The sequence below is a fragment of the Chenopodium quinoa genome, unplaced genomic scaffold (assembly GCF_001683475.1).
Source record: "Chenopodium quinoa cultivar QQ74 unplaced genomic scaffold, ASM168347v1, whole genome shotgun sequence".
NCBI lineage: Eukaryota > Viridiplantae > Streptophyta > Magnoliopsida > Caryophyllales > Amaranthaceae > Chenopodium > Chenopodium quinoa.
Window position 1 is genome coordinate 5,049,708 of NW_018742914.1, and position 7,656 is coordinate 5,057,363.

Here is a 7,656-nt window from a genome sequence, read left to right on the forward strand (position 1 = left end):
AATTTTTTTTTTACATATTTGGTTATCGATTGTGACTCATCAGTCGGAAATTCCTGGGTCCGCCACTGCATGCTAACCTCAGTTGGTTGCATGCAAGTCAAATTAATCAGATAACTGCAACATTATATAAATGAATCATAAATCATAATCGAACATTGAGTAAAACTTCAATGGAAAGAATTAAGATGCTGGCACAAAATTGAATGCTAAATCAACTATGTATATTGATAGAATGAACCTTGATATGATAGGCAGAACATATATATATACCTCTAATTAATATTTGTAAACAATTTGACAAAATTTCCCTAATATATGTACTGTACTTAAAATTTGATTTGATCTGGTCTTACTGTATCAGTTGATCAAGCTAAAAGACTAGGTCTACAAATCAGTACTCAGCACTGTGCCAACAGAAACAACAGCACCAGAGAAATCATCCTGAATCATGAAGAGAAAGGGATTATCAGCTACAAATTTCTTCTCTGATGGTGTTATTGCTGGGAAACGATGAGCAGGGCCATTGAGAGTTGTGTAAGTCACAACAGAAAAAGATGTACCCCTCGCATTAGTTTCAATTCGAGTCTTCTGGGTAACATCTGTGACATACAATAGTTCCGAAAGAGGAGAGTCAATAAACCTCATGAGCTCATTCTTGCCTGCCTGAAATGGTAATGTCAAGCCTAAATGTTGCATTTTACTTGACAATGAAATCTCACTTTCAATGTTGAAAGTTGGGAATGAAAAATCTGAGATTTCCTTTTAATGTCTATTGACCTTCTTCTGGAAAACTTTTGTGCCCATTTTCATTTCTTCTAAGAATTGTGAGAGGCTTATCTTTCTTCTTCCAACAAGAGATCTCCCATTGGAAAGGTCAGTTTTCTCCGATGGAACAAGGATGTAAATTGAGAAGCTTCGAGGATCTTGTCCTGCTATTTTTTTGCCTCCTTTTATTGGCATTGTAAGTACCTCAGAACCCTCAAATTCTCCACAATAATACAGTGAACGTTGTGCTCCTGAAGGATCCATTAATGTTTCATCTGAATTCTCCAACTCAAAGTGTAATGCATTCGCCAAAATCACAACCGTGTCATTGTAGTACAAGGTCTCTGGCAGAATAGTTTTGATCATCCCTTCAGTCTTTGTCCTGCTCCATGAGTTGACTTCTTCCTTCACTTTTTCAGCCTTCAAAACACAGGCACAGTAACATTAATCAGGGATTCAGCATTCCATATGAGTGCAATTCATACATTTACAATATAATTTACTAGAATCAAGTATTAAGATGAGTAAATATGTGCATTTGAGACTGAAACAGAAAGTTTGGTATGCGTACATTGCACAACAAATCAACACTCTTAACATCAGCATCATGGACATTTTCAAGCAGCTCCTTATATGACTGGATTAGTGGACATTGTTTGTCAACCCAAACGCTGTTACTGAACGAGATACTAGGCCCATCTCCACCCTTGAATGGCCTTACAACATCAAGGAGCTTCATGGAAGACTTGTTCAATTCCTCCTCTTTCAAACAAAGCAAATTAACAAATTGATCACGGGTTAGTCCTTTGGATCCTGGAATAAGCATGTTTAAAACAGCACTCGTCGAGACAGGAGAGCAGAAAAGGTTCTCTTGAGGTGTCTTATTTAAGCCATCTAACAAGATGTTCCTTGCTACATTGAAACTGAAATCATTTTTGCACTTCTTGCTTGAATCTTTAGGAGATAAGCTAGGCAAGTCGACAGTGAAGTTGCGTTTGCTATGTTTTGTGTAATTGCGCTCCTGGTGCTGCCCAACTGAACGCGTAGCAAAAGTCCCCTACAGTATTTGGTAACATGATGATCATTTAGATTCTAGAAAAGCCATAGACAATGCAACAAGTTTGGTCATTCTAGAAACAAAAGAATTGAAATGGCATATTATAACTATAGTACTGGATTAATTGAACCACTTATGCTCATTAACCATGAACTTAGAGCTCAGTCAAATATGCTTCTGCTATAACCTGTTATGATCGAATTAATCTACACAGAATATTATTGGGTATGTGTCATTTGAAATTTAAGCATAATTCTTCCAACAATATATACGCATGTTAATCGACTATGTATGCTACTTGAACTCGTATACCCATATTTAACATGGGTATGTGTCCAAGTGTTTGACTCAACAAATTTTTGAAGATTTTTCTTGATTTTAGTACAAATGTATTCTCCAAATGTTTTATCATTGTCCAAATGTCTAGGATCCGACACGGATACACTCGGGGCAGAATTCCAAGTCACATTATGTAATCACTGTTAATTTATAAAGAAGCAACAAATTCCCAAAATTCGAGATTGCATATAAAACTCAACAGTGCTTTTCATAGTTTCATCATGCATTATAAAACCCAGAAAATTGATTACATTACTAATAAAATTCAAACTAAAAATTACAAATGCATTCAAAAAAATTATCAAAATTAATGATTCTTATCAATACATTATGAAAGAAATAACGCTCAAAAGTCTGACCTCGAAAAAGAATGCAACAAATATCATTAGATTATAAAGTAGAAAAAAGACTTACATAAAACTTGGCATTGTAATTATTTCTGAAAATATTGCTTGAATTTCGGAGAAGAGATAGAAGAGGAGAAGTGCTCAAAACTCTTGCAAAAGACAGAATCATTCTTAAGGAATTAGTTGGAGAGGGTGCTAATTGCTGCATAATTGTGTTTAATTTGCTTTATTATTTTGTGTTTTTAATTCCTAGTTTGTGAATTAAGTTCTTCAATACTATGCGTCTTTATTTCAAGGCTTTCTTCTTCCCCAATCCACTTTGTGTTCCTATATTTTTTGCTCTCTTCTTCTGTTTTGGTATTTTTTTTTAATTTTTTTTATTTCAATTTGTCACGAATTATTGAAATTTAACGTCATTTATTTGGATGTTTTGGGCCCGTTTAAGGATTGTTAAATACGGCAAATTATAATATGCATCAAGGTGCATCTAGTTCTATTTGAACTAGATCTGTTCATGGACGGATCAACCCGCTAAACCCGCCCAACCCGGTCCGCAAAATAAGCGAGTTTGGACAACCATTTTGAAAAAAATTGAAAATTTGGGCAGGCTAGGCTCGGCCCGTTAATATAAATGGGCGGACACGGACAAGACAATATGTACCGTGGGCTAGCCCGCCCGACCCGTTTATTTCAAAAAGTAATAGTTTAATGATTTTTTAGTTAGTTGATTATGTAGTATATTTTAGAAAATAAATACAAAGAGACTATATTGGACTCTAACCTATTATTAGCTACTACTATTTATTTCAATTTTATATTTAATCATTATACTTGTATTAAATAAGTTCATTCTTTCCTTTTTTTCACTAACATATGTCACAAGTTAAATATGTTTTTTTCTAGTATCATTAGTGATCAAGAAATTTTTAAGATAACTAAATCGAAATAATATTAACATATGTAAATGATAAAAAAAATAATGAGTGTTAAATATATTGAGTGTTAGATATATGTAAAACAAATATTTTAGGCCGGTGAGCCCGCGGGCAAGCCCGACCCGTTAATAGAGCGGGCTTGGACAATTATCAAGCCCGCATAAAAGGGCTCCAGTTAGCTACAATTAGCTCGTTGGACAATAAATGAAGTATAGGCCTGGCTCGTTTCCCGTCCAAGCCCGCAAACGATCACCTCTAATTTGAACCACCAATAAAAATATATTGTCTCTTCTCTTTCCTCCTATACTTTTCTAATTTCTGATTTCTTTCTCTTTTATTTTCTCTCTCCTCTATTTTTCTCTCTCTTGAATTCATTCATCATCCTTTTAATTAAATTCCTTCATCACCATAGTTGATCATCATAGAGTGAATTCCTTCGTTATTATAGATTAAATTCAAATTTTGTTTTCTTCAACCTTCGATTTGAAGCTTTGTTAATGGACGGAGTTTTACAATGAAGTAGTGAAGCTTAAAAATGGCGCCGTTGTCGAGGAGAAGGTGGTTAAGACGACGAAAATGATTATTTTCCGATGAGATTTCATTATCTAAATCACCATGGCTAGGTATGAGTATTGGAATATGTAGCTTTCATATTCTTTTGATTTTTTTAGTGATAATTGTGTATTTTATTATGAACAGTTCTGTATTTGATTTTATTTTAGTATTTTGAACAATTTAAGTTAAAAATATGAACGTATGATACGTTTCCTATATATACATATTTTTACCGACATGTATTTTTGAACATCTTTATTATAATTTTGAACATGAGATACATTACTTATGAACTTTTTTCTTGTTTTAGATCTATGTATTTTTAATTTTGTTAAAAATTTTGACATTCTCTACTTTATAATTTATATATCTGAACATTTGGCATTTTGAGCAATGTCTTCAAGTGCAGAAGTTTTTGAAGGGTGTTCAATGGTTTGTTGTTGGGGTTCAGAAGTTTTTGTAGGGGGTTCATAGGTTTTTGTAGGGTGTTTAGTGGTTTGCGGTTGGGGTTCAGAAGTTTTTGTATGGGTTCAGAGGTATTTAAAGGGTGTTCAGTGGTTTGTGGTTGGGGTTCAGAAGTTTTTGAAGGGCGTTCACTGGTTTGTGCTAAGGGTTCAGAAGTTTTTGAGGGGGTTCAGTGGTTTGTGGTTAGGGTTTAGAAGTTTTTGTACGGGGTTCGTTTTAAACTCTCGGTAAGCAAGTAGTAGACTAGTCGCATGAGGTTTTTGTAGGTGTTCAGTGGTTTTTGGTTAGGGTTCAGAAGTTTTTGTAGGGGGTTCAGAGGTTTTTATAGGGTGTTCAGTGGTTTGTGGTCGGGTTTCAAAAGTTTTTGTAGGGGGTTCAGAGGTTTTTATAGGGTGTTCAGTGGTTTGTGGTCGGGGTTCAAATGTTTTTGTAGAGGTTCAGAGGTTTTTATAGGGTGTTCAGTGGTTTGTGGTCGGGGTTCAGATGTTTTTGTAGAGGTTCAGAGGTTGTAGGGTGTTTAGAGGTTTTTGTAGGGTGTTCAGTGGTTTGTGGTTGGGTTCAAAAGTTTTTGTTGGGAGTTCAGAGGTTTTTGTAGGGTGTTTAGAGGTTTTTGAAGGGTGTTCAGTGGTTTGTGGTTGGGGTTCAGAAGTTTTTGTAGAGGGTTTAGAGGTTTTCGTAAGGTGTTTAGTGGTTTGTGGTTGGGGTTCAGAAGTTTTTAACAATTGGTTTTTTCTTATATACATCATCTAATTTCTTTTTTTTTTTGGTGTTCTGATGTTGAACATTTGACTAATTGTATTGTTCAAAAAATTTAGGGTTCAATTTAATATTCAATTCTAAAAATTAAAAATTTAAGATCAATTTGCAAATTTAAACAATAAATTACTTATACATCTTGAGTAGGAGTAGATCATTTCGATTTTCTACCAAAAAAAAAAATCAAAAAGACAATTATATAGTAGAACATAGTTTCAATTTTATAATTTGTTGAATTATATTAGCAAATTTAACACAAATGTAGGAAAATCAAAGAAGTTTAAGTGATATTCATTTTTTTACGGTGTTTTCTTGTGTTTTTTGTCTTTTGTCATGGTAAATTGCAATTTTTATAGAGAGAAAAATGGTGAGAGGAGAGAGAAAATACAAAATAATTCATTCAAGAAGGTTTTTTATGTATGAGAGGGGAGAGAATTTTTTTTAAATGAAATAAAAAAAATAGACATGACAGTTGAGAGGAGGAACTTTTATTTAATATATATATAAAAAAAACAAACAAACTGAACTCCAAGGGCTTCTATTGTCTGGGCTTCCTCTATTGGGCACAGATTGGGCCAGGTGTACCTATTTCTAGGTGCACCATGGTGCACATAATACTAATTGGTTAAATACCGCCAACAAAAATGATTAAAAGGAGTAGGTAACCGCTTTTGGGCTCTGGTTACCGCGATTGGCAAAAATAAAAAAATAAAATAAAAACACCACCTTCCCACCATCGAGGAAAGGTGGTGGGTTCTCATTCAGGGGATGTGGTGAGTAATCAGTCAGGGTAGTTGTGGTTCATGCCGGTTGGAAGTGGTGGTAGCCTGGTGGGTCGCCGGGGAGGATAAGTGTTAGGGTATGAGCACGCAGCGGAAATGTAAAATAGAACGAGAAATTAAAGGTAAAATGTAAGATAAGCAATAAAAGGAGACACGATATTTAACGTGGGAAAAACCCTGTATATAGAGGTAAAAACCCACGACGACGAGCACCAAAAAATTCCACTATAATAAAATAAGAGTACAAAGTTACCCCAATAATGAGATATTGAGATACAACTCTTACAATTAAACTCTCAAAATAAAAGAAAAGAAAATAGTGGAATAAATTATAATAAGGAGGAGATTAATTAGGGATACTAGTGTAAATGGATGAGTAATTTTGTGAGTGGGTAAATTTGTATAATCACTACAAAAATTTGGCCTTTTAGCAACAAGTGAAATCCGTTGCTAATTGCTACAAATCCGTCGCTGGACATAGCTAGCTACGGATATATCGACGAAATCACTCCGTTGGTAAAAACCTTGTCGCTAAATGAATTTAGAGAAGGAAAAAAAAATTCGTCGCTGGACTTAGCAACGGAAAAAAAATCCGTCGCTGGATTTAGCAACGGAAAAAATAAATCCGTCGCTGGATTTAGCAACTGAAAAATAAATCTGTCGCTAGCTTTAGCAACAGATTAAAAAAATCCGTTGCTAGATTCAGCAGCGGAATTTTTGAACTAAAAAAGAGCTGCTATTTGGGTCGACCTCACTCTGGTCAACCCGACTCGACTTTCCATGTAATGCTCCTTGAATCTCTAATCGCAATATTGCTGTTAGTAGGAGTCGAACTCGTGACCTCAATGTCAAATAGTGAAACTCTTACCAACTATACCAAATATTATTTGTTTACTTTTACGCACATAATTGATAATAAATGAAAGAAATATTAGAGACGGAATTTAAAATCCGTCTCTAGTTTAGAAATGGAATCTAAAATCCGTCTCTAATGTAAGAACGGATTTTCAAATTCGTCTCTAATTTAGAGACGGATTTTCAAATTCGTCTCTAATTTAGAGACGGATTTTCAAATTCGTCTCTAATTTAGAGACGGATTTTCAAATTCGTCTCTAATTTAGAGACGGATTTAAAAATCTGTTCCTAGTTTAGAGACAAATTGAAAATCCGTTTCTAGTTTAGAGATGAATTTAACTTACACAATTCGTTTAAAAAATTATCATATTAGCAACGGAAAATAAAATAAAATTTTGTCTCTAACTTAGCAACGGAGAAAAAAATCCGTTGCTAACTTAGCTACGGAAAAAAAAAATCCGTCTCTAAATTTAGCAACGGAAAATAAATCCGTTGCTAGATTCAGCAACGGAAAATAAATCCGTTGCTAGATTCAGCAAAGGAAAAAATCCGTTGCTAATTTTGCAACGGAAAAAAATTCGTTTCTAATTTAGAGACGGATTTTCAATTCTGTTGCGAATTTAGCGACGGAATTTTTAATTCCGTCTCTAATTTAGAAACGGATTTTTAAATTCCGTCTCTAAATTATTTTTTGATTCCAACTCTAATTTAGAAACGGATAAAATTCCGTCGCTAGAATTCCGTTTCTGTATGGACATTTTTTTGTAGTGAATGGAGATTGAATGTATATTGGTTGGATG

At 34.3% G+C, this 7,656-nt stretch overlaps 1 pseudogene; it reads right to left on the reverse strand.

Annotated features, from left to right (window-relative positions):
- Positions 1-384: 384 nt before the first annotated feature.
- Positions 385-2,716, reverse strand: LOC110727667 (annotated as a pseudogene).
- Between the last annotated feature and the right edge of the window lie 4,940 nt (positions 2,717-7,656).